This window comes from Scyliorhinus canicula, chromosome 3, assembly GCF_902713615.1.
Source record: "Scyliorhinus canicula chromosome 3, sScyCan1.1, whole genome shotgun sequence".
In the NCBI taxonomy this organism is placed as follows: domain Eukaryota; kingdom Metazoa; phylum Chordata; class Chondrichthyes; order Carcharhiniformes; family Scyliorhinidae; genus Scyliorhinus; species Scyliorhinus canicula.
Window position 1 is genome coordinate 130,340,272 of NC_052148.1, and position 27,883 is coordinate 130,368,154.

Consider the following 27,883-nt stretch of genomic DNA (forward strand, 5'->3'; position numbering starts at 1 on the left):
TTCTGCATCTTCCTGGACTTGACTTGCAGAATTGTAGATTTAAGGACAGATTGGATTTGTTGGATGGCCGGGATCAGTTTGACCAAACATGTATGCTGATGTAGAAAACTACCCAATGCTTTTTTTAAATGCTTCTGGGAACTGGACAAAGTGCCTCTGATTTTAGACATGATGTGGAGATGCCAGTGTTGGACTGGGGTGAGCACAGTAAGAAGTCTTACAACAGGTTAAAGTCCAACAGGTTTGTTTCAAACACTAGCTTTTGGAGCACTGCTCCTTCTTCAGGTGAATGAGGAACATTCACCTGAGGAAGGGGCAGTGCTCTGGAAAAGCTAGTGTTTGAAACAAACCTGTTGGACTTTAACCTGGTGTTGTAAGGACTTCTTGCTCTAATTTTAGAGCCAGGCATGAATAATTTCATGAAAGTATTGTACATGTTACAATCAAATGCACTTGAGTCTTGTCAACTGCATTCCCGATTTTCCCGAGCTTACAGTGTTAGCTGTACTCGAAAGTCCTCATCACATCTATTTCCAACAGCAGAAGTTGATAGACTCAAAATTATACCAGGAAGTTTGCTACGTTTTGTTAATAATGGACTTTACACTGGGATCGCTGCAGTGTTCAGCCTGCAGATATTATCAAGTAATTGCCATGAAGTAATGTTGAGTGACAGTATGTTTGTACTTGCGATTTAAAATATTACTGAACATTGAGCAAAATAAATCATGATGCGATAATTTCTTGTTGGCAGAAAACTCTAATGTAAATTTAAACAATATTTATTTTTTTTTAAAATTTAGATTAGCCAATTATTTTTTCCAATTAAGGGGCAATTTTAGCGTGGCCAATCCACCTACTCTGCACATTTTTGGGTTGTGGGGGCGAAACCCACGCAGACACGGGGAGAACGTGCAAACTCCACACGGACAGTGACCCAGAGCCGGGATCGAACCTGGGACCTCAGCGCCGTGAGGCGGTTGTGCTAACCACTAGGCCACCGTGCTGCCCTTAAACAATATTTATTGGCTGGGTACCTTCCACTGCAGGTGGCGAGATTAATGAGCTTGGCCAAAAGTTAAACAAGAGCATTATGGGTGACATTTTGACATGGTGGAAAGTTTAAATTCTATGGTGATTGATTTCCATTCATTAAAATTTACAGGTATTAGTCAAAATGCAGACTGGAGTATGAAGTATTCATAATTCTTCTATCTACTTGAAGTAATGATTTATTGATCCCTCACTAACTCCTGTTAATCGTCTATCCCTCTTCCAAGTGTTGGTAATTGTGGCCAACAAATTGCAATTAAGTAACCCATTATTAAAATTTCCCAGCAATAATTAACTTTGAAATAAAGATGACCATATTATGGAATAGGAAGGAGCCACAGTCAGCAGTGTTTGGCTGCATTTTATGGTTGGGATGGACTGCTCACCAACTCCGCTCTCCAATGCCCCCCTTCTCGTCTTTCCTCCAAGCCTTTTAAAGTGTACTCTTGCTCAAATGCCTTTATCCATCCAGCCTTCTGCTCAATAATTGCTCTATTTAATTTGACATTTGTATCCCTGGGCAGTGGATTCATTTAACATATGAATGAAACCAGTACGGCAAGCTGTGCAGTACTCTGGTCAGACTACATTTTGAATGCTGTGTTCACTTCAAATTGTTAAGATGCATTCCAAATGCTAGAGGCAATACATGGAAAAGCCATACTATTCCATGTGTTGTTCATTCTTTGTGCGAAGAACAACTTTATGAAATTTTCTTAAAATTGTTTCTTATTAGTCAGAGTCGCACAGCACGCCCTTCGTCCCATCGTATCTATGCCAGTCAAAAACAACCACCTAACCATTCTATCTCATTTTCGAGCACTTGGCCCACAGCCTTATTTGAGCTTCGAGTCCATAGAATAGAATCCCTACAGTGGAGAAGGAGGCTATTGAGTCTCCACCGACCCTCTGAAAAAGCACCCTACTCAGGCTCACTTGCTCACCGTATCCTTGAAACCCCACTTAACCTGCATATTTTTGGACTGTGGGTGGAAACCAGAGAACCTGGAGGAAATCCATGCAGACACTGGGAGAACGTGCAAACTCCATACAGTCACCCAAGGCAGGAATCGAACCTTGAAGCAGCAGTGCTAACAATGTGCTACCATGCCGCCCTGTCCTTACACTTGCAGCTCAGTTTGAAGTTAGACATTGAATTTCCCATACTGTTTACTATTTTAATAAAATAACTTTCAAGGTATTTTCTGAAAGAGGTGAAAAGCTTTGTCACTTTTTTTTCTATTGGTTTGAAGCTGTATGACCTATGGAATCCCTGAGTCACTCTGAATCATCTCTAACAATTGAATGTCATCTTATGAGCAGAACCTGGTGCAATATATGTGTAGGTTCTCGTGCTTTTGTACCATTTTGAAGACTGTGCAATTCTCTTACTTAAATATTTGCTTGTGTAGTCCAGCATTTGGGTTGATTCGTTAATTGTTCATACATTATGGAACATGTTGAAGTTGTATCTAATCCTTTTAACTATTCAATTATTTCAGCATGCACCAGGATGATTTGTTGTACATTTCCTGATCCTCTCTCAGGTATGAGAGAAATTATGGAACTGTTGGAAAAAATTTGGATCCTTTTCAGAGTACAGATTAAATATGAGCAAGAGCAAAATCTTCCTGGTAAATTCCCTGGGGAAGAGGACAGATCTTGTAGGTTGCCTTTTAAACTGACCAAGACGAAATTTGGGTATTTGGAGTTTCGGGTGGCGCATGATTGGACACTGTTACATAGCTGAACTTGATGGCCTGGAGGAGTAGGTGAAAGGGGACCTGAAGAGGTGGGGTGCCCTCCTGCCATCCTTTGCGGGTCGAGTATACACAGTCAAAATTATCGTTTTACCGAGATATCTATTTGTGTTTCAGAGTCTTACAATCTTCCTCGCTGAGTCTTTTTTTGCTAGAGTTGATAGATTATTGTCTGCCTTTGTCTGGGCGAGAAAGACTCCCAAGATTAGAAGAGTCTTCCTGCGGAGAGGGCAACAATCAGCTGGGTTGGAGCTTCCAAACCTGATGCTCTATTATTGGGTGGTGAACATTGGGAAAATGTGAAGCTGGTTTGAGGAGCCGAGTGTGGGTTGGGGTCAGATGGAGCAAGCCTCTTGTGTAGGGTAGTGTCTAAGGGCATTGGTTACGAACCCTCTTCCGTTCTCCCCAGCCAGACTCTTGACAAGCCTGGTGGTAGTGACATCTGTAAGAATTTGGAACCAGTTTAGACAACATTTTGGACAGGGGGACATGTCTTTACTTTCGTGAATTTGTGCTAATCATAGGTTTGCACCGTCAGAGCTGGACCTAATGTACAGATATAGAGGAGGAAAGGGGTTGAGGCGTTCAGGGATTTATTTGTGGATGGTAGGTTTGCAGGTCTGGAGGAGATGGAGGAGAAATTTCAACTCCTGAGGGTGATTGCATTTGGGTATTTGCAGGTGAGGAACTTGCTGGAGACTGGGAAGCCATCATTAGAAGAGGTGAAGGGAAAGTGGAAAGAAGCGCAGGGGCCTGGGCTAGAGGGAGGGGTATGGAGTAAGATCCTTTACAGGGTGAACTTTACCTCCTCCTGCGCTACGTTGAACCACAGATTAAAGTAATACCTAGGAGGTCAGCATGCCACCCAGTACCTCTGCATAGTTGGGTGACCTGGCAGAATTCCAGCGATTGGACAAGATTAAATATACCCTGACGCGTTCGGAAGAAAGGTTTTATGTTTGATGGATGCCGTTCATCACTTTAAGGACCTGTTCATGGCCAGCAGTTACGGGAATGAGGCGGGATGGTTAGGAGGGGAGGTGGTTAAGGGAGGGAGGGGGGATAGGGGATTTTGGGTTGGTTAAAATAAAAATAACAAACTTTGTATAATATAGTTATGCCTTTGTATGTAAGAATTTGATGATGTTTGGAATAAAATACATTTCCTCTGAACTTGACTATTACAGTTTTCACATGGATGCTTTTACATTGTCCACAATTCCTTTATGTTACATGGTATTGAAGTACGACTTATGGATCTGTAGTACTTTGCTTGCTTTATTTTTTTTATAATGGGAAGCAGGTTAATATCAATCATAAGGATTTGTTTTAAGACCTGTGTTTAATTGAAGTAGTATTTTTATTGAAAAACAAAATTTAGGAGTGTTGTTGCTTATTTTTTACCTAAGTAGGTAGTTGGAAAAATTATCTATTCAGTATAGTTAGTTTATGCTGCTCTACTGCTCAGCTCTTGCAGCTTGACATATTTCACACCTCTTCTAACTCGTTAACATTGAAGAACTGAAAAAAAATGTCTTGCTCTTATATGTCACATTAGCAGATATGCATTTTCTGTGTCTCTTTGCATTGCTAATCAACTGTGAATGTGTTTTTGCTTCTATATTAATTTATTAAAGCTACAAATAGGCAGAAAGGTGAACATAAATAGTTGTTTCTTATTTTGCTTCATTCTTTTCTTGTTACAATCCTGTTTGTAACCATTAACTTTTAAAGAAAAAATCTGAACGGCCAGTGTTTAACTGGCAAAGCTACAAACATTATTATGAAAATAATTTAAGTCGGTATTCCAGCTATTCTGAGGTAAGAATCTAAAGGGTTCCTTTTCTTAACCAAAGCTGAGATCTTCCATTGTTTATTTACAGATTGTGAATGCCTCAGTTCTTTGTTTAGCTTGCTGATAGATACCCAAATGCCTTCCCACAGGTTTCCAAACTCTGCCTGCTACTATCTGTCACAGGGGTCAATGAGGACCACTAGCTGTAAGCCAGAGGAGAGCTTCCATCTTTTATGTCTCAAAATCCAAACTGAAGTACCCCCTGCATTCCATGTAATGAATAATTAATTTGCTATTTTCTCCTCTTGAAATGCAAACTTAACAGACCTATCATCTGTTGCCTCTGATGAGGTGCAGTCTGCATATTGCAACTGCCTGGGTCTGTTGCCAAACTGAACTATTTGCTTCCATCAGTAAATGCACAAGAACAAATATCACAAAGGAACCTTCTCCACAGCCCATCATTATTGACAACGTGGCATACTTTGGTAAGATCTCAAACATAATTATAAACTCATTATTTCACAAATAATTCTTGAAAGTATAGAAATGGAGTAGTGCTGAACAAAGGGTGTGCTGTTTAAGCTTTTCACCTTGCTCTCTTAAGGACAGAAGCAAGAATGCCAAATTTCAAAGGGAGCAACAATTCATACTGCATGAGTAAATAGTGCTGATTGGCTGGCACGTTGACTCCAACTGATTGAGATATGTAATGGATGGAGAATGCCCGGGTCTATTGTCCACCCACACTTTTGTTTAATTCAAAAAAGACGCAATGCCTGGACATGTTTCTTTTGCCTGCATATGAATAAGTATGTGGCTTGTTGCAAGTGTAAGTAAATCATATTGAGTGCCTGACTGGTGACATTAAATTGGTTGTCCATGTAATTCTACGCATTCTAGATTGTTCAGCAAGTATCGTCCAATGCTAAATCACGTTAGACATTATGTTCTGCGATTATTAAGCAGTGCTCATTAAGTAGAGTCAGTACACTGCCGATTGCATGCAGGCAAGCAGACATGTTTGAATCAGCCAGTCATTGGGACGTACGGCCTACATACCTATAATTGTGCTGGTGCCAGCATTCATAGGCCACATTGCTCACTTGTGTGGTAGGCAGAACATCTTTTTGACTTGATACCATCATCTTGCTAGTGTAGAATACACTCTTCTTGCTACTCCATAATAGTAGCAGCATAAAACAGCAAGTTTTGTATGTTGCTTACCGTTCTAGGGTATTTTTAATGTTTAAGAAGACATTCTGTCTAGTGCTCTTCTGGTCTGCCATTAATGCTTGCAGCATTGTGTGTTTTCTTTCAATTTGATACCATCCTTAATTTACTTGGGTTAGGTGGATTGGTCATGCTAAATTGCCCGTAGTGTCCTAAAAAGTAAGGTTAAAGGGGGGGTTGTTGGGTTACGGGTATAGGGTGGATGCGTGGGTTTAAGTAGGGTGATCATTGCTCGGCACAACATCGAGGGCCGAAGGGCCTGTTCTGTGCTGTACTGTTCTATGTTCTATAAATATGGATAAAGCGCATCCTCCTTGTAGTGTTTCTCTCTCAATGGAATATATCTGGTGAGAGTTACGAAATGCCTGTCACTGCTGCCCATCGCCTTGTATTTTAACCTATTTTCCCATTCCACTTTCACCATGTTTGGCTGCATACTCTTCTAATTGATTTTTTTTGAAGACTCTAGTTTCCAACCTAGTCGAAGGAATATACAGTGGTCCTCATTGATCCCCTGTGGCAGATAGTAGTGGGTAGAGTTTGGAAACCTGTGGGAAGGCATTTGGGTATCTGTCAGCAAACTAAACAAAGAACTGAGGCATTCACAATATGAGTGTGAAATTCATATATAATAGTTCTCTTACAAACAGTATATTTTCCTTTGAGTTCATAAATTATCCATGTCATAAATAGCCTGTTCCCTGGTATGTTTCCAAATCATTTACAATAAAATGCTGAATATACTCTACAAACTCATCATCTAGGCTGCCTTTGCAATTTGATCTCCCATTTTTACTACAGTATCTTTCTTAAAAGCCCCCATTATTACTTGAGCAATACCCACTCCTACAGTGTGGATACTATGTGTTCCTGTAAATTACTCCCATCAGTGACTTATTCCCTTCATCATTTCTTATTTCATCCATACTGATTCTACATCTTGATCCTCTGAACCAAGGTAATTTCTCACAAATGTACTGATCACATTATTAACTAAGCTACCTTTCTTTTTTGCTCTTCCGAAATGTCAAATATCCTTGATATTTGGATTCGAACCATGTCTCTGAAAACTATCATATCAAACTTGTTTATTCCTATTTATGCTATCAATTCATCCATCTTGTCACAAATACAAGTGCAGAGGGTTAACGATACTTCATCATGGGAGTATATTCAAGGCATTCAGTAGATTTGCGATCTCTCAAAATCGATAGTGGGTGGAAAAGCGACGGCATAAGACATTGGAGCAGAATTAGGCCACGGCCCATTAAGTCTGCTCGGCCATTCAATCATGGCTGATAGTTTTTTCATCCCTATTCTCCCGCCTTCTCCCCATAACCTCTGATCCCCTTATTAACCAAGACCCTATCTATCTCTGTCTTGAAGACACTGATTGGCCTCCACAGCCTTCTGCAGCAAAGATTCACCACCTCTGGCTGAAGAAATTCCTCCTCATCTCTGTTTTAAAGGATCGTCCCTTTAGTCTGAGATGGTGTCCTCTGGTTCTATGTGCCCTCTGGTTCTAGTTTTTTCCGACAAGTGAAACATCCACTCTATCCAGGCTTCACAGTATCCTATAAGCTTCACTAAGATTCCCCCCCCCCCCCCCCCCACCATTCTTTTAAACTCCAATAAGTACAGACCTAGAGTTCGCAACTGTTCCTCATACGACAAGGTCTTCATTCCAAAGATCATTGTTGTGAACCTCCTCTGGACCCTCCCTGGTCTTGTGTTCCAGCCCTGTTAACATGTATATTAACATTGCATTTGCCTTCCTTAACTGCAGATCGAACCTGTGCGTTAGGCTTAAGAGAACCGTGAACGAGGACTACCAAGTCCCTTTGTGCTTCTGATTTCCTAAGCATTTCCCAATTTAGACAGTAGTCTATGCCTCCATTCCTCCTTCCAAAGTGTATAACCTCACTCTTTTCAGTAAGAAGTCTTACAACACCAGGTTAAAGTCCAACACGTTTGTTTCAAACACGAGCTTTCGAAGCACTGCTCCTTCCTCCGGTGAATGACATTCACCGGAGGAAGGAGCAGTGCTTCGAAAGCTCGTGTTTGAAACAAACGTGTTGGACTTTAACCTGGTGTTGTAAGACTTCTTACTGTGCTCACCCCAGTCCAACGCCGGCATCTCCACATCATGGCTCACACTCTTCCACACTGTATTTCATCTGCCACTTCTTTGCCCACTCTCCTAGCCTGCCCAAAACCAGATCATTAATGTTTATTGTGAAAAGTTGTGATCCCAGCACAGACCCCTGAGACACACCACCAGTCATCGGGTGCCATCCTAAAAAAAAAACCTTTATCCCAACTCTCTGCCAATCAGCCAATCCTCTAACCATACCAGGACCTTGCTCTTAACTTATTTAACAGTCTCTGATGTGGCACCTTGTCGAAGGCTTTCTGGAAATCTAAATAAATCATGTCCACTGGTATCCTTTCTCTAACTTCCTTGTTACCTCAAATTTGTCAGACATGACCTCCCTTTGACAAAGCTGTGCTTACTCAGTCCTATGTTATCATGCACTTCCAAGTACTCCACGATCTGATCTTTAATAATGGACTCTAAAATCTTACCAATGACAGAATTCCGACTAACTGGCCTATAATTTCCCATTTTCTGCCGACCTACCTTTTTTAAAAAAAAAAGAAATAATAATTTTTATTGAAATTTTTTGAAAAATATATATCAACAAAACAATAATCACAATAACAATAATAGTAATAAACACCCCCACGGCACACGTAACAATGCATATAACAACCCCCCCCGCCCAAATCCCAATAAACAACAGAATAAATTAACAATAAGCAAATTAACTTAAACACTATCCCCCTAAAACCCCCCTCCCCCGGGTTGCTGCTGCTGCTGACCTAGTACCTTATTGTTGAGCCAGAAAGTCAAGGAAAGGCTGCCACCTCCTAAAGAACCCTTGTACCGAACCCCTCGGGGTGCATTTGACCCTCTCCAGCTGAATGAATCCCGCCATGTTGTTAATCCAGGTCTCCACTCTCCGAGGTCTCGCATCTTTCCACTGCAGCAAGATCCTCCGCCGGGCTACTAGGGACGCAAAGGCCAAGACATTGGCCTCTTTCGTCTCCTGCACTCCCGGCTCCACCCCAACCCCAAATAACGCGAGTCCACAGCCTGGCTTGACCATGGATCCCACCACCCTTGACACCGTCCTCGCCACCCCCTTCCAGAACTCCTCCAGTGCCGGGCATGCCCAGAACATATGGGCATGGTTTGCTGAACTCCCTGAACACCTGACACGCCTGTCCTCTCCCCCAAAGAACCTACTCATCCTAGATCCGGACATGTGGGCCCGGTGCAGCACCTTGAACTGGATGAGACTAAGCCTCGCACATGAAGAGGAGGAGTTCACCCTCTCCAGGGCGTCCGCCCATGTCCCCTCCCCCTCAATCTGCTCCCCCAGTTCCACCTCCCACTTAGCCTTCAGCTCTTCTACCGATGCCTCCCCCACCTCCTGCATTACCTGGTAGATGTCAGACACCTTCCCATCCCTGACCCGCACCCTATCCCTTACCCCCTGCGGAGGCAACAAAAGGAACCCCTCCACCTGTCGCCTAGCAAATGCCTTGTCCTGAAGGTACCTGAACATATTCCCCGGGGGGAGCTCAAACTTCTCCTCCAGTTCGCCAAGGCTCGCGAACCTCCCGTCGATAAACAGGTCTCCCAACTTCCTAATACCCGCCCTGTGCCACCCCACGAACCCACCATCCATGTTCCCTGGGACAAACCAGTGGTTCCCCCGCAGCGGGGCCTCCACCGAGCCCTCCACTGCCCCCAAATTTTGAGGGTAGCAGCCACCACCGGGCTCGTAGTGTACCTTGTTGGAGGGAGCGGCAGCGGCGCCGTTACCAGTGCCTTCAGGCTCGTGCCTCCACAGGACGCCATCTCCATCTGTTTCCATGCTGCCCCCCCCCCCCCCCCATCCATTACCCACTTACATACCATCGAAACGTTAGCCGCCCAATAGTACCCAGAGAGGTTGGGCAGCACCAGCCCCCCTCTATCCCTTCCCCGCTCCAAAAAGACCCTCCTTACCCTCGGAGTCCCGTGCGCCCAAACAAATCCCAGAATGCTGCTGTTCACCCTCCTAAAAAAGGCCCTCGGAACGAAAATGGGGAGGCACTGAAACAAAAACAAAAACCTCGGGAGTACCGTCATTTTAATGGACTGTACTCTACCCGCCAACGACAACGGCAGCATGTCCCACCTTTTAAAATTCCTGTTCCACCAACCTAGTAAAATTGAGCTTGTGCAGAGTCCCCCAGCTCCTAGCCACCTGAACCCCCAGGTACCTAAAAATCCTCACTGCTCTCTTTAGCGGGAGCCTACCAATCCCCTCCTCCTGATCTCCCGGGTGTACGACAAATAGCTCACTCTTGCCCAGGTTCAATTTATATCCCAAGAAACTCCCGAACTCAGCAAGAATCTCCATCACCTCCGGCATTCCCCCCACCGGGTCTGCTACATACAACAGCAAGTCGTCCGCATACAGCCACACTCTGTGCTCCTCCCCACCGCGCACCAAACCCCTCCACCTCCTCGACTCCCTAAGAGACATGGCAAGAGGCTCAATTGCCAGCGCAAAAAGCAAGGGGGACAGGGGGCACCCCTGCCTCGTCCCACGGTGGAGCCTGAAGTACTCGGACCTCCTCCCATTTGTCGCTATGCTCGCCATCGGGGCCTCGTACAGCAAACTCACCCATTTAATAAACCCCACCCCAAACCCGAACCTCTCCAGTACCCCCACTCAACCCTGTCAAAGGCCTTCTCCGCATCCAATGCCACCACAATCTCCACCTCTCCTTCTGCTGCCGGCATCATTATCACATTTAGCAGCCTTCGCACGTTAGTGTTCAGCTGCCTCCCCTTCACAAAACTTGTCTGATCTTCATGTACCACCCCCGGCACCCAGTCCTCTATTGTAGTGGCCAAGATCTTTGCCAGCAACTTGGCGTCTACATTCAGCAGTGAAATCGGCCTGTATGATCTGCACTGCAAGGGGTCCTTATCACGCTTCAGGATCAGGGAGATTAGCGCCCGAGACATCGTCGTGGGCAGAACACCCCCCTCCCATGCCTCGTTAAAGGTCCTAACCAACAGGGGGCCCAGCAGGTCCGCATATTTCTTATAGAATTCAACTGGGAACCCATCTGGTTCCTGCGCCTTCCCCGACTGCATAAGGCCAATCCCACTGACCAGCTCCTCCAACTCGATCGGCGCCCCCAGTCCCTCCACCTGCTCCTCCTGCACCCTTGGAAATCGGAGCCTGTCCAAAAAAACCCTCCATTCCCCCTCCCACCGCCAGCGGCTCCGACCGGTACAGTTCCCTATAGAAGTCCCTAAAGACCTCATTGACCTCTGCCCCTGCCGCACCACATTCCCATCTCTATCCTTCACTCCACCAATCTCTCTAGCCGCGTCCCGCTTACGAAGCTGGTGCGCCAGCATCCTGCTCGCCTTTTCTCCATACTCATAGACCGCTCCCTGCGCCTTCCTCCACTGTGTCTCCGCCTTTCTGGTGGTCAATAAATCAAACTTGGCCTGCAAGTTATGCCGCTCCCCCAGCAATCCCTCCTCCGAGGCCTCCGCGTACCTCCTATCCACACTCAACAGCTCCTCCACCAGTCTCCCCCTCTCCCTCCTCTCCCTCCTCTCCCCCCTCTCCCTATGGGCTCGGATGGAGATCAGCTCCCCCCTAATCACTGCCTTCAGAGCCTCCCACACCATCCCCACCTGGACCTCCCCAGTATCAATGACCTCGAGGTACCTCTCGATACATCCCCGAACCCTCCTACATACCTCCTCATCAGCCAACAACCCCACGTCCAGATGCCAAAGTGGGCGCTGGTCCCGCACCTCCCCCATCTCCAGATCCACCCAATGCGGAGCATGGTCCGAAATCGCGATAGCCGAATACTCGACTACCTCCACCCTCGGGACCAGTCCCCTACTCAAAACAAAGAAATCAATGCGGGAATACACCCTGTGCACATGGGATAAAAAAAGAGCACTCCCGAGCCCTCGGCCTCCCGAACCTCCAGGGATCCACTCCTCCCATCTGGTCCATAAACCCCCTCAACACCTTGGCCACCGCCGGCCTCCTGCCTGTCCTTGAACTAGAACGATCCAGTAGGGGATCCAGCACCGTATTGAAGTCGTCTCTCTCTTTCCCCCCCCCCCCCCCCCCCCATGATCAAGCCCCCCACCTCCAGGCCAGGAATACGGCCCAACATGCGCCTCATGAAACCAGCATCCCAATTTGGGGCGTACACATTAACCAACACCACCCTCTCCCCCTGCAGCTTACCGCTCACCATCACATATCCAGCCGCCACTATCAGCCACAACCTGAGACGCCTCAAATGCCACCCTCTTCCCACCAGGATCGCCACCCCCCCGGTTCTTCGAGTCGAGCCCGGAGTGAAAAGCCTGCCCACCCACCCCTTCCTCAGATGGACCTGGTCTGGTCCGCCACCTTCAGGTGGGTCTCCTGGAGCATGGCCACGTCCGCCTTCAGCCCCTTCAGATGCAAAAACACCCAGGCCCGCTTAACCGGCCCATTCAACCCCCTCGCGTTCCAAGTAATCAGCTGGATCAGGGGGCACCCCCCGTCGACTAGACATAGCCCATCGACTGCTCGCCCCTGGCCAGCACCCATTCGGGCCCGTTTCCCATGGCGATAGAACCTCACCCCCGACCCCCCCCCCGACTCCCCCCCCCCCCCCCCCCCCCCCCCCCCCCCCCCCCCCCACCCCAACGACCCGCACCAACTCCTCCCTGGCCAATCCAGCAGCAATCCGGTATCCACTCCCCCCAGGCTAGGACCCCTCCTAGCCGTGACTCTCCCTCCACTGTACTCCCGTGAGCCAGCTGACTTCTGCTGACCCCGGCAGCTCCCGCTCTAACTCCGACCCCTCCCGATATGAGGTCCCCCCTCCTCCCCTGCATCAGCTGCTTGGCACCGCTTCAGCGCGGGAAACCCGGTATAATAACCACGCCCCTCGCCACCAGCTCCACCCCCTCGTCCCGCAGCGTAGGAAACCAGAGAAAAGCCCGCGCTTTCACATTGCCCCACCCCACCAATGCAGCTCCCAAACCGCAGTCGCAACCCAACCACCAACTCCATACAAACAAAGACACAGATCAACCACAAACCCCAGTACCCCCCTTAGAACACAAAACCATAACCCACATCGTCCGAAAGCGAGAGAAAAAACAGAAACAAACAGAGTAGCCCGCTACAGCATAGACAATTATCCATATAGAAAAACTCCTCCAGCCCCCAATCTCTAGTTTGAGTCCAGCTTTTCAGCCTGCACAAAGGCCCACGCTTCCTCTGGGGACTCAAAGTAGTGATGCCGGTCCTTGTAGGTGACCCGCAGGCGGCAACATGCCAAACTTCACCTGCTTTCCATGGAGCACCGCCTTCGTCTGGTTAAACCCGGATCTCCGCTTGGCCACCTCCGCACTCCAGTCCTGGTAGATACGCACTACCGAATTCTCCCACTTACTGCTCCTCACCTTGGCCCATCGGAGAACACACTCCCGGTCACTGAACCGATGGAACCGCACCAGCACTGCCCGCGGGGGTTCATTCGCCTTACGCTGCCTAACCAGTACTCTGTGGGCCCCCTCCAGGGGCAGATAGAAGGATCCTGCCCCCACCAGCGAGTTCAGCATCATGGCCACATAGGCCGGCAGGTCCGACCCCTCCAGCCCCTCCTCGAGGCCCAGGATCCACAGGTTCTTCCTCCGTGATCGAAGCTCCATCTCCTCGAACCGATCTTGCCACTTTTTATGAAGCGCCTTGTGTATCTCCACCTTCCCCACGAGGGCCGAAACCACCTCTTCGCGCTCAGAGGCCTGCTGCTGCAACTCGAGTATCGCTGCACCCTGGGTTGTCTGGGTCTCCAGCAGCTTACTCGTCGTCACCTTCAGGGATTCCAACAACTCCCCTTTCAGCTCCGTGAAATAGCGCAGGAGGGCCGCCTGCTGCCCCTCAGCCCATTTCCTCCACTCCTCAGGGGCTCCACTGACCGCCATTTTGTCCACCTTCCCCCGCTTTTCCAGGGGAGTTGCTGCCGTTTTTCTCCTCGCCCCACTTCGAGTCCGCACCATAAATCCGGGGGGGGTTTTGCTCCAGACCCCTTTATCCACCGGGAATCAGCGCCGTTTGGGGCCCTTAAAAGAGCCCACAAGTCCTCTTAAAGCAGGAGCTGCCGAATGTGCGGCTTAGCTCCGCATAGCCGCAACCGGAAGTCCCGCCTACCTACCTTCTTAAACATCGGTGTTACATCAGCCACTTTCCAGTTCTCTGGGACCCTTCCTGCCTCCAGTGATTCTTGAAACTTCCTCAGCTAATCTCTTTTAGAACCCTGGGGTGTAGCCCATTCGGTCCAGGTGATTTATCCACCTTCAAACCTTTCAGTTTCCTCAGAATCTTCTCTTTAGTGATGGCCCCTGAACTTGCCTCTGTCCCCTGATCCTCCTGGAGCTCTGGCATCCCACTGGTGTCTTCCACCGTGAAGATTGATGCAAAGTAACTTATTCAGTTCCTCTGTCATTTCTTGGTTTTCTATTATTACCTCTCCAGCCACATTTTCCAGTGATCCAATACCTCTTTTTGTCTCTCTTACCTTTTTTATATATTGAAAAAAAAACACTTTGTGTCTTCTTTTGTCCTACTAGCTAGTTTCTTCATAGAGTTCATAGAATTTACAGTGCAGAAGGAGGCTATTCGGTCCATCGAGTCTGCACCGGCTCCTGGAAAGAGCACCCTACCCAAGGTTAACACCTCCACCCTTTCCCCATAACCCAGTAACCCCACCCGACACTAAGGGTAATTTATCATGGCCAATCCACCTAACCTGCACATCTTTGGATTGTGGGAGGAAACCGGAGTACCCGGAGGAAACCCACGCACACACGGGGAGGATGTGCAGACTCCGCACAGACAGTGACCCAAGCCGGAATCGAACCTGGGACCCTGGAGCTGTGAAGCGATTGTGCTATCCACAATGCTACCATGCTGCCCTTTTCATCTTCTCCCCTCAGTGCTTTTTTAGTTGTCCTCTGCTTGCTTTTAAAGGATTCCCTATCCTCTGACTTCCCACTAATCCTTGCCACTTTGTATGCTTTTTCTTTTTCTTTTCTGCTGTCCTTGTCTTCCTTCGTCAACCATGGAGGCCTTGTGCTTGCCATGGCATTTTTCCGCCGCCTTTGGGATGAATTTCTGTTGTGCCTCCTGACTAGCCCCCAAAAACCCCTGCCATTGCTGTTCCACTGTCTTCCCTGCTAGGCTCCTTTTTCTTTGTAAATTTAGAGTACCCAATTCACTTTTTCCAATTAAGGGGCAATTTAGCGTGGCCAATCCACCTAGCCTGCACATTTTTGCGTTGTGGGGGTGAAACCCAGGTAAACACGGGGAGAATGTGTAAACTCCACATGGACCGTGACCCAGAGCCGGGATCGAACCTAGGACTGCGCTGCCATCTAGTCTCCTTTTTCAATCAACTCTGGCCAATTCCTCCCTCATGTCTTTGTAGTTATCTTATTCTGCCCCCTTTGTCCATCTGCCTGTCCTTTTGATAGGCAAAATATCCATGTATATTTAGATCCCAGCCGTGATGCCCACAACATCGTACCAGTCAATTTCAATGTGTGCAACAAACTCAATTATCTTGTTCCGTATACTGTGTACATTAAGGTACAACGCCCTCAGTCCTGCATTGACCACCTCCCTTCTCACACTTGTCACCTTTTTTACCCTGCCTGAGGATGATGCTGTAGAGGGCAACACGGTAGCATGGTGGTTAGCATAAATGCTTCACAGCTCCAGGGTCCCAGGTTCGATTCCCGGCTGGGCCACTGTCTGTGCAGAGTCTGCACGTCCTCCCCGTGTGTGCGTGGGTTTTCTCCGGGTGCTCCGGTTTCCTCCCACAGTCCAAAGATGTGCGGGTTAGGTGGATTGGCCATGCTAAATTGCCTGTAGTGTCCTAAAAAGTAAGGTTAAGGGGGGGGGGGGTTGTTGGGTTATGGGTATAGGGTGGATACGTGGGTTTGAGAGGGGTGATCATGGCTCGGCACAACATCGAGGGCCGAAGGGCCTGTTCTGTGCTGTACTGTTCTATTCTTCTATCTATCTTGTTTTTGTTCTCTATTTCCCCTTCAGTTATGACACCTTCTAAGCTAATGCTCTGGTTCCCATCCCCCTGCCATACTAGTTTAAATCCTCCCGAGTGACTCTCGCAAGCCTCCCAGCCAGGATATTGGTGCCGTCGAGTTTAGATCCAATCCGTCCTTCTTGTACAAGTCCCAACTGCCCCTGAAGAGATCCCAATGGTCCAGAAATCTGAAAATCTCCCTTCTACACCACCGGTTTAGCCACGTGTTTGGCTGCACAATCCTATTTCTAGCCTCACTGGCACGTGGCACAGAGTAATCCTGAGAGTAACACTGGAGCATGGTGGCACAGTGATTTGCACTGCTGCCTCACCGCTTCAGGGATCTGGGTTCATTTCCGGCCTTGGGTGACTGTGTGGCGTTTGTACATTCTCCCCGTCTCTGCATAAGTTTCTACCGGGTATTCTAATTTCCTCCCACAGTCCAAAGATGTGCAGCTTGGGTGGATTGGCCATGCTAAATTGCCCCTTAGTGTGCAAAGATGTGCTGGTTAGGTTGGTTTACAGGAATAGGGTAGGGGAATGGGCTAAGGTAAGGTGCTCTTTCAGAGAGTCGGTGCAGATTTGAATGGCTGAATGGCCTCCTTCCGCACTGTAGGAATTCTATTCTATGGAGCTGAGACAGAAAATCAGCCATGAATTATGAGGCTGGTCTAAGGGGTCTTATGGTTAACCCTTTCTATTTCTAAAATTAAGAGTTTGCCCATTTAAAGTGAGCAATATGCCCACCACACGAGTGCCAGGCTATTGCCATCTCTGGGGTGAGAGAATCTAATTACACGAACATAAAATTAGGAGCAAGAGTCGGTCATTTGACGACTGTAGCCTGCTCCACCAGTCAATAAAATTGTGGCTGAGGGGCCATGTGATGTGAGCATGGGAACGGCTGCATTTTTTCGAGCTTTGACTCTACTTGTCTTTTAATCATTTATTTTAGCCTAATGCAAGTCCCATAATTACTTATTTTGGGGATATATAAGACTTATACTATGTCCCTGGACGATACTAGCTAGATTAATGTGTTTGGGGTGGTTGGAGACAGCTGGGTGGGTTCCAGCCTGCAGTGGCAGCTTTGCTAGTGAACGGGTCGCACCTTGGCAGTGCTGTTGAAATCAAGATGATGGGTGCAAGTACAAATGATGTTCTGGATGATGATCTCCAATCCCTGGTGCAGGTTTTTAGTGCTCACTTTGATGAACTGCGAAATATCCTTGGAGAATAGTGGAAGTGCAGAAAAGAATCCTGTTATTTGATAGAGCACGTTCCTTGGTGAGGGCCCTCTTTGGTCTTTGGAAATCCTGCTATCCTATGTTGTCTACCCCAATTGACGCTGGGAGTAGGGGCCAGACGAGGAGTGTTTGTGACCTGTTCTCTTGTGAGATAAATAACGAAAATAGAGATAAGACATGCAGTTCTTAGATAATCTGACAGCTCATCTACTACTCCCCTCTTATACCCCCCCCCCCCCCAACCAAACAAACAAAAATAAAAGACACACATGCATAATAAAGGTAAAATCTGAAATGGAAGATGTGTCCTTGCTTTGGATATTGAAATCATTGCAACAGTAGGCTGTCCTTCCACGAATGATTGAAACCAGCAGTTGGATGAGGATCTTCTGGTAGTCGCAATCATTCAGAACTCCCAGGCTGCAGAATTCCCTCACACCCCCAGGCCTTGTGATCCGTACTTGATTCCAGCTCCACCAGAATGTCCCCTAGCTTTCCTGAAGAAAATGGAATATTGGAAATGCAGCTTCCATGTGATTTTAGAGGGCTCTGTTAACATTTCGGGAAGAGAAACCCGAAGAGTTTCTTCCAGTTCTGCCATTCGAAATTAAACACTCGAGGCTGGATAGAGAGCAAAAGCTGGCTGGATCTGTTTTCCTGGAGAGATTCCCAGCTTAGGTCTTGATCTACTGCTGGATTTTTAAAACAACTGGCTGAAGCCAGTGTCTGGATTGGATTTCTTTGCAGTCAACCTGGCAGTGCAGTGAGAAAGGTCTCTACTTTCGACGTTTAGACAGAATTTATCGATGAGAGCGAGAAATCAGAGCTGCGACCCTACAGCTTCTGATCAAAACAAAACTTAAAAAAACAATGACTAAGCTTCCTGTCCTGCAGAACATTCTGAGCATTTGGCTTCCAATCAGCCTCAAATATAGCTAAGGCCTGGTCATTCTAAAACATCTCCTTGGCTGCCAGCCAAGTCCATCAAGAGGTGTCAACACTGATGTTTGACCAAACTGCACATCCTACTGGAGTGCCCTGTTTTTTTTTTAAGATGGACTTCACCTTTAATTTAAAGGCATAGCATTGAAATAGCAGAATAACAGCAACTAAAAGGAAAACAAAAACCAAGGGGCAGACAGGGATTAACAGTAGGATACTTATAGTATAACAATTCTCTGAGGAGGATTTGGCTGATTTTGACTGATCTCCAGCAAGAAAGGCTGAATTCTGACAGTCAATAATCTTTATTAGTGGCACAAGTAGGCTTACATTAACACTGCATTGAAGTTACTGTGAAAATCCCCTAGTCGCTACACTACGGTGCCTGTTCAGGTACATGAGGGAGAATTCGGAATGTCCAATTCACCTAACAAGCACGTCTTTCAGAACTTGTGGGAGGAAACCAAAGCACCTGGAGGAAACTCATGCAGACACTGGGAGAATGTGCAGACTCCACACAGACAGTGACCCAAGCAGGGAATCGAACCTGGGTCTCTGGTGCTGTGACTAACCACTGTCCGAACGTGTTGCTTTGTGACATGCAATCTACTCTGTAGTGAAAATTAAAGTTGTGCATCTCGTTCGACTGCAGAATATTCTGTGTTGCCACGACTGCATCATTTCCATTCAGAGTGAAAGATTCTAAGTTGTAACTTCTGCCTTGGTGCTTTAATCTGGCTGCCAATCAAAATTGCTTCCTTGGATTAGACAACATTCTCAGCCCATGCGTGAGACTGTTTCAACTTTCTGCCGGATGAAAGACACAAATCGGGCATTAAGTGGAATTCTCCTCCTTGCAGTGGACTAACAGCCTGTTAACCCCTCAAAGTCTAGCTCCTTTCCCTGGGTGAAATGCCATTCGAAATGCACAATCAGTTCCCAGAACATTTCCTGCCACCAGGAGGTAACTTGCCTGAGTCCACATAATGTCCTGGTGGTGCTGCAGTGCACCTGCCATAGCAATGCCATTTGAGGTTGATGAGGTATATAAATGTCCCCCAAAAAAATAGAACTGTGATGGTATACATTAGCAGTCATGTGTATATAGTGAAAGAGAAGACCTCCAACCAGCAGGTGGCAGTTGAGAAAAACCACGTGACACTATTACCTTGGAGTTTGAGGATAGTCTTTGTGTGGGTAATCACAATTTGTAGTACATAGTTAATTTATAATAGTTTTTGATATTCTTCTGGTTTTCTTACCCATGCTATTGTTGAACAATAAAACTTTAACTAGTCTTGAACTAGATGTTCTTTATTCCAACCGGCCAAGCACCAGAACGTAACAAAAATATTAACACTTCAGTCTTGTAAACCTTGCTAGAGATTGTCCACAGTCAAGTGAGTCAGATCTAATTTTGAATCCATACAGTGCAGAAGGAGGCTTTTCCTGTCCATTGAGTCTGAAACGACCCTCTGGAAGAGATCCTTCCTTGGCCCAATCGCTCGCTCTATGCAAAATCCCACCTAACCTACACATCCTTGGATACCAAGTAGAAATTTAGCATGACCAATCCATCTAACCTTCATATCTTTGAGCTGGTGGGAGGAAACTGGAACACCCGGAAGAAATCCACACAGTAACGGGGTGGACATGCAAACTCCACAGGCAGTTGCCCAAGGCCGAATTAAACCCGGGTCCCTAGTGCTGTGAGGCAACAGTGCTAACCACTGTGCCACCGTGCTGTATTTAATATGTAGGGACAGGTGGCTTCCGCGAAGCACTCTATTTTTCTGGGCCACTTCTGCTGTAACCTCAGACCGATTACTCTGTTCATATGGTTATAGTAGGAAGTAACTGCAATGCACAAGTGAGAAAGGGCTGTGAACCTGAACCCAGTGCTGCCACCCACATTAGCATGTGCTTTTGAAGAAGGGGCAGCCAGCAGCAGAGGAGGCGGCCTAACTTTGAGGCAATGAAACTTGTAAACATTTAGGTGCAATCACCGAGAAGAATTTTGTGCAAAAGTAGCAATCCTCTTTAGCCCAAGAACGTTTGTCCACCTCAGAGAAATAATAAAAGCTTCAGGGATAAGAGATATTTTGCCCAAGTATTAGAGAAACATGACGCTGACAAAATCTAAGCATTCAGTAGTACGATCCCCATTAAGACTGTTAATGTTCAAAGAGAAATGCAAAATTCCTGTTATTTACTAAGGGAAGTAAGCCACAGGATTCCACGGATTGAACCTAATGAATTATAATGTACAAGTAAAGCAAACACTACTTTATAAACACTCTTTTAGACCCACACCGGTCCTCCATCTCTGGAAAGAATCGACTCATAGAAGACTTTGTCACGTGCGCTCTAGGTGCCACTTTAAATTGAATTAGACTTAATCGCACACAGGAGGATATATTGTTTAACGTCCGCAGGGCCTTGCTCTCTCCTCCTCCATTAACTGTCGGTAAATGTTCAAGACCTTGCGCTACTACCTCATCCTGAGACACAATCTTTTCAAGCAACAAAGGGGCGGCAACCATGGAAATGTATCCTTGTGAACAAAATCCCTAATCCTTAGGAAACAGAACTGATTCCCTTTTGGCAACTCAAACATCTCTTCCAATTCTCACAACTCTGCAAACCTACCATCCACAAATATATCCTGAAAAAGCTCAATCAATTCCCACACCCTATATGTTGCATCCAACCATGCTGGGACAAATCTGTGATTGCCAGAGATAAGCACCCACAACAACATTCCTCCAATCCTAAAATGCTGCCTGAACTGATTCCAGACTCTTAATGTCACTATTAATGCACTTATCAATTACCACAAGGTCGAGAGTAGTGGAATAATCGAGGCTTTATTGAGCAAAGATGTTGTGCCTCCTGTAGCTGGAACCAGAATGGCTGCAGCACCGGCGAGCACACACATTTATACGCTGCCTACTGGGCGGAGCCAGAAGGCAGGGATTTACCCATGTACCTTTACTATACGTGTCTTAGCATAATACTGCTAGTGGTGACTACCACATTCACCCCCTGTTTAAAAAAAAAAAAGAGTCCACGGGGGGATGGTGGAAAAAAATTACAAATTCAGTCTGTCGGGGACCTTGACCCTCCTCTGCGATCGCCTCAGTCCTGGTGGTGATGTGGGCGCTGACTTGGTCACCTGTGACTCCGGGAGCGTGTTGTCCTCGTCTTCGTCACTCCTGAGTGGAGCCAGTGGGAGGACGGATCCTCCTGAGGCGGGGGCTGCGGTGAGGTTCACTGGGGGGGAGGGTGAATGGCACAGGGGTGAAGGAGGTAACGGGTGGAGGGGGGGGCAGTGTGAGGTCAGGGACCATGGGTGGGAATCCAGTGGGTGCCAGGTCCCGGAGGGAGACTGTCCTGGCGCCCGTCTGGGTCTGCCACGTAGGCGTACTGTGGGTTCGCGTGTAGGAGGTGGATTCTTACGACCAAAGGGTCCGACTTATGGGTCCGCACATGCTTGCGAAGGAGGACAGGTCCAGGAACTGTCAGCCATGTTGGGAGCGAGACCTCGGAGATGGACTTCTTGGGGAAGGCAAAGAGACGTTCGTGAGGGGTCTCGTTAGTCGTGGTGCAAAGGAGCGATCGGATGGAGTGCAGCATGTCTGGGAGGACCTCCTGCCAGCGGGGGACCGGGAGACTTTTAGACCGCAGGGCCAGCAGGACGGCCTTCCAGACCGTCCCGTTCTCCCTCTCCACCTGTCTGTTTCCCCGGGGGTTGGAGCTGGTCATCCTGCTTGAGGCAATGCCCTAGCTGAGCAGGAACTGACGCAGCTCATCACTCATTAAAAGAGGATCCCCGATCGCTGTGGACATAGGTGGGGAAACGGAACAGAGTGCAGATGCTGTGGAGGGCTTTAATGACTGTGGCAGAAGTCATATCGGGGCATGGGATGGCGAAAGGGAACTGGGAGTACTCATCGACCACGTTCAGAAAGTACATGTTGTGGTTGGTGGAGGCGAGGGGCCCTTTGAAGTCCATGCTGAGGCGCTCAAAGGGGCGGGATGCCTTCACCAGGTGCGCTTGATCTAGCCGCTAGAAGTGGGGCTTGCACTCCGCGCAGACCTGGCAGTCTCTGGTGACAGTCCTGACTTCCTCAATGGAGTAGGGCAGGTTGCAGGCCTTGATGAAATGGAAGAACCGGGTGACCTCTGGGTGGCAGAAGTCATGGTGGAGAGCCCGGAGTCGGTCCACTTGTGTGCTGGCACATGTACTGCGGAATAGGGCGTCAGGGGGCTCATTGAGCTTCCCCGGGCGACACAAAATCTTGTAATAGTAGGTGGAGAGCTTGATCCTCCACCTCAATATCTTATCGTTTTTGATCTTGCCCCGCTGTGTGTTATTGAACATGAAGGCAACCGACCGTTGGTTAGTGAGGAGAGTGAATCTCCTGCTGGCCAGGTAATGCCTCCAATGCCGCTCAGCTTCCACAATGGCTTTGGCCTCCTTTTCGACAGAGGAGTGCCGAAATTCGGAGGCATGGAGGGTGCGGGATAAGAAGGCCACGGGCCTGCCTGCCTAGTTGAGGGTGGCGGCCAGAGCAACGTCCGATGCATCGCTCACGACCTGGAAAGGAAGGGACAAATCAACTGCGTGCATCATGGCCTTGGCGATGTGTGCCTTAATGTGGTTGAAGGCCTGGCGGGCCTCAGCTGTCAGGGGAAAAACTGTGGACTGAATGAGTGGGCGGGCCTTGTCCGCATAGTTCGGGAACCACTGGGCGAAATATAAGAAGAACCCCAGGCACAGTTTCAGGGCCTTGGGACAGTGGGGGAGGGGGGGTTCCATGAGGGGGTGCATGCGGTCAGGATCGGGCCCTAGAACTTCATTTTCCACGACATAGCCAAGGATGGCTAAGCGGTTGGTGCGGAACACTCATTTCTTATTATTGTACGTGAGTTTAAGGAGTTTGGCGGTCTGGAGGAAGTTTTGGAGGTTAGCGTCATGGTCCTGCTGATCGTAGCCACAGATGGTGACGTTATCTAGGTACGGGAAGGTGGCCCGCAGTCTGTACCGGTCAACCATTCGGTCCATCTTGCGTTGGAAGACCGAGACCTAATTAGTGACGCTGAAGGGAACCCTAAGGAAGTCATAGAAGCAGCCATCTTCTTCGAACGCAGTGTATTGGCGGTGGGCACTGTTTCCGTCTGCTCCTGGTGGCGACGGGTTTGCAATCCGGGGTGAGGTTCGCAAACAAGGAAGGTGGATCAACCTTAAGGGTTGTGAGCTGCATACGGTGAGGGGGTAGGGGTCCGCCGAATTTTAAGGTTAAGCTTGCAGGTGGTACTGGAAGTCCAGGCCGAGTAATAGGGCAGCGCAGAGGTGGGGGAGGACGTAGAGCCGGAAGTTGATAAACTCGATGCCTTGGGCGGTGAGGGTCATGATGCAGTACCCCTGGGTTTCCACAGAATTGGATCCGGAGGCCAGGGAGATCGTCTGGGTGATGGGGTGTACCGCAAGGGAGCAGCGCCTTACCGTCGTGGGGTGGATGAAGCTCTCTGTGCTCCCGGAGTCAAAAAGGCAGGATGTCTCGTGCCCATCGATCTTCACCGTCGTCGTTGCGGTCGCGAGATTGCGGGGCCGGAACTGGTCCCGGGTGATCGAGGCGAGATGCGGCAGATGCTGGCAGGCCCCAGGCTGGTCAGCGGTGGTGGAGGTAGTGGCAGGCAATGAACGGCCAGACGAGCAGGGGTCCAGAGATGCCGTCCAAAATGGTGCTGAAGATGGCAGTGCCCACATGGCATGTGGCATCAAAGATACCAGCGTCCACAGGCCGCATGTGGCTTGCGAGGTGGAAAATGGCAGCGCCCCTGGGTCGCATGTGGGTGCTGCAGGAATGCTGGGCCTGGAAACAGCGGCGACTGACCAGACCTGGCAAATAGAAACAAAGTGTCCCTTCTTTCCACATCTGTTGCAGGTCGCGCTCCGCACCGGGCAGCGATGGCAGGGGTGTTTGTTCTGCCTGCAAAAATAGCACTTGGGGGGGGGGGGGGGGGGGGGGGATTAGCACTGGGGGGGGGGGGGGGGGTGGGGGGGGCAATAGCACTGGGTGGGGGGGGCAATAGCACTGGGTGGGGGGGGAATAGCACGGGGGGGGGAATAGCACGGGGGGGAATAGCACGGGGGGGGTGGGGGGAATAGCACTGGGGGGGAAATAGCACTGGGGGGGAAGAGAATAGCACTGGGGGGGGGGAGAATAGCACTTGGGGTGGGGGGGGGGATAGCTCTTGGGGGGGGGGGGGGAGGAGGGAATAGCACTGGGGGGGGGGGGGGGGGAGAGCCAGCAGGCAGGGATTTACCCATGTACCTCTACTATATGTGTCTTGCCGTAATACATGTAATACAGCTTGTGGTGACAACCACAACTTCCATCACCAGGCTTGTGGAATACTTAGCCAGTGAAAATGGAAGGGGAGCCATCACCAGTGCCCTCAAACTATGCCTTCTCCTGCACAACGCCTTCTCCATCTCTCTCTTTTCAGCCCCCCCCCCACCCCCCCTCCACGACCCATTTCCGCATGTCAGCATTCGCCACCCAATAATACCGAGTTCAGCGGAGCCAGGCTTCCCCTCTGCCTATCTCTTTCCAAAAAAAAACCCTTTGAATCAGGGCGGTCTTCCCCATTCTTATGAAGTCTGCGATCATACCATTTGCCCTTCCCAAAAATGAGGCACAAAGAGATTCTGAACAACGAACAACACATCAGGAGAATGGTAATCTTCTTGGTCTGGGCCCGCCCCACCAATGATGACTGAAGCACATCGAACCTTTTGAATCCTCCCTCACGGCATCCATCAAATTAGCCAAATTAAATTTTTGTAGCTGAGGCCAACTATGCACCATCCGTATCCCCAGATATTGAAAGCTTGACTTGACCAGCCAAAACAGTAACTTCTCCAGCCCCCTCCCCTGTAACTGGGCTCTACTGCAAACACCTCATTCTTACTCACATTAATCTTGTACTCCAAAAACAACACAAATTTTGTCAGGATTCCCATAATACTATCTAAACTTGCAATTGGGTCTGTGACATATATAGCATGATCGTCCGCATACATGGACTGTCTGTGTTCAACCCGTCTCTCTCTCTCTCCATTGCTTTGAAGCTCGAAGCACCATTGCCAATGGCTCAATTTGCAGTGCAAAAAGGCAACGGGACAGTGGACACCTGCCTCATTCTCTAATGCAGGCAAAAATACCCCAAACCTATAGCATTTGTGCGTACACTCGCCATGGGGACCCTGTACAACATTTTGATCCAACCAACAAACCCTGGCCCCAACCCAAGCTGTCCCAGCACCTCAAAATTGTACTCCCACTCAACCTAGTCAAACACCTTCTTCTCCGCGTACATAGATACTATCACTTCTGTTTACCTACCCGTGGGGGGGGGGGTGTCATCACCACATTCAACAACCTCCTAATGTTTGACGACAACTGTTGCCCCTTTACATAGAACATAGAACACTACAGCGCAGTACGAGCCCTACGGCCCTCGATGTTGCGCCGACCTGTGAAACCATCTGAAGCCTATCTGACCTACACTATTCCATTTTCATCCATATGTCTATCCAGTGACCACTTAAATGCCCTTAAAGTTGGCGAGTCTACTACTATTGCAGGTAGGGCGTTCCACACCCCTACTACTCTCTGAGTAAAGAAACTGCCTCTGATATCTGTCCTATATCTATCACCCCTCAATTTAAAGCTATGTCCCCTCGTGTTGGTCATCACTATCCGAGGAAAAAGACTCTCACTGTCCACCCTATCTAACCCTCTGACTATCTTGTATGTCTCTATTAAGTCACCTCTCGGCCTTCTCCTCTCTAACGAAAACAACCTCAATTCCCTGAGCCTTTCCTCGTAAGACCTTCCCTCCATACCAGGCAACATCCTAGTCAATCTCCTCTGAACCCTTTCCAAAGCTTCAACATCCTTCCTATAATGTGGTGGCCAGAACTGCACGCAGTACTCCAGGTGCGGCCGCACCAGAGTTATGTACAGCTGCAGCATGACCTTGTGGTTCCGAAACTCAATCCCCCTGCTGATAAAGGCTAGCACACCATATGTCTTCTTAACAGCCCTATTAACCTGGGTGGCAACTTTCAGGGATTTATGTACCTGGATGCCGAGATCTCTCTGTTCATCTACACTACCAAGAATCTTGCCATTAGCCCAGTACTCTGCATTCTTGTTACTCCTTCCAAAGTGAACCACCTCACACTTTTCTGCATTAAACTCCATCTGCCACCTCTCAGCCCAGCTCTGCAGCTTATCTATGTCCCTCTGTATCCTATAACATCCTTCAGCACTATCCACAACTCCACCGACCTTCGTGTCATCTGCAAATTTACTAGCCCATCCTTCTACACCCTCTTCCAGGTCATTTATAAAAATGACAAACAGCAGTGGCCCCAAAACAGATCCTTGCGGTACACCACTGGTAACTGAACTCCAGGATGAACATTTGCCATCAACCACCACCCTCTGTCTTCTTTCAGCTAGCCAATTACTGATCCAAACCGCTAAATCACCTTCAATTCCATACTTCCTTATTTTCTGCAATAGCCTACCGTGGGGAACCTTATCAAACGCCTTACTGAAATCCATATACACCACATCAACAGCTTTACCCTGATCCACCTGTTTGGTCACCTTCTCAAAAACTCTAAGGTCCGAAGAATGCCTCTTGTTCGACACACTCCTTGTCTGATAACTCCCCTACATCACCCACCAAAGGAGAATATCTTATTCTGTACTGGAAGCACTTCTTCACCTATAACACCTCTTAAGATGGGCAGAAAGGGCCAAATTGTCCATCCCCAGGCAGGAGCCACCTTATGTCTGACGACCCACTCCGTGGCTGCCACTGGAAGTCCCCCAACAATGCACTTAGAACAGTAAATATCCCTAGTCTGTTTATTAGCTCCCTGACCGAATGCTTTCATTTATCTACATTTAAGACTTTAATTCTCAACCTATGTTATACTACTAAAACTCAAAAGTTAAACCTCTAAAATACTTGAAGCTAGGACGGCATGTGGTGCAGTGGTTAGCACTGGGACTCCGGCGCTAAGGACCTGGGTTGGAATCCCTGCCCTGGGTCACTGTCCATATGGAGTCATCACATTCTCCCCGTGTCTACTGGGTTCTCTCTTCCCCCCCCCCCCCCCCCCCCCCCCCCCCCCCACACACAACCCAAAAGATGTGCTGGTTAGATGGATTGGTCATGCTAAATTGCCCCTTAATTGAAAAAAATAATTGGCTACTCTAAATTTTAAAAAACAAAATACTTGAAGCTTGTTCCATTCAAACATGGGTTATTGCTCTCTTTGAGAATGTTGCCAAAAACATCAAGCAAAAACAGCTTGTCGAAGCTAATGGTGCAATAACTTTTGCTGTGACCAAATAGTAAATAGCTAGCTCCCTTGATTTGTATAGTACAGGTCCTTGTGAGGACTTTAGTTAATTAACACATTTATTTTTGAGTCAGGCACAATACCAATTATGATTTATTTTTGTATATGAAGTGCCTCAGTTCCATTGTTGTGCATACTTTGTTGAATCCGAGCCCAGAAGAGTAAACCTTGTTGTCCAGAACAATTAGAAAAC

General features: G+C 48.2%; 1 protein-coding gene across 2 annotated transcripts in view; it reads left to right on the forward strand.

Moving 5' to 3' along the window:
* Positions 1-27,883, forward strand: part of atp8a1 (ATPase phospholipid transporting 8A1) — a 433,224-nt gene that overhangs the window by 47,389 nt on the left and 357,952 nt on the right. The window lies entirely within an intron of this gene.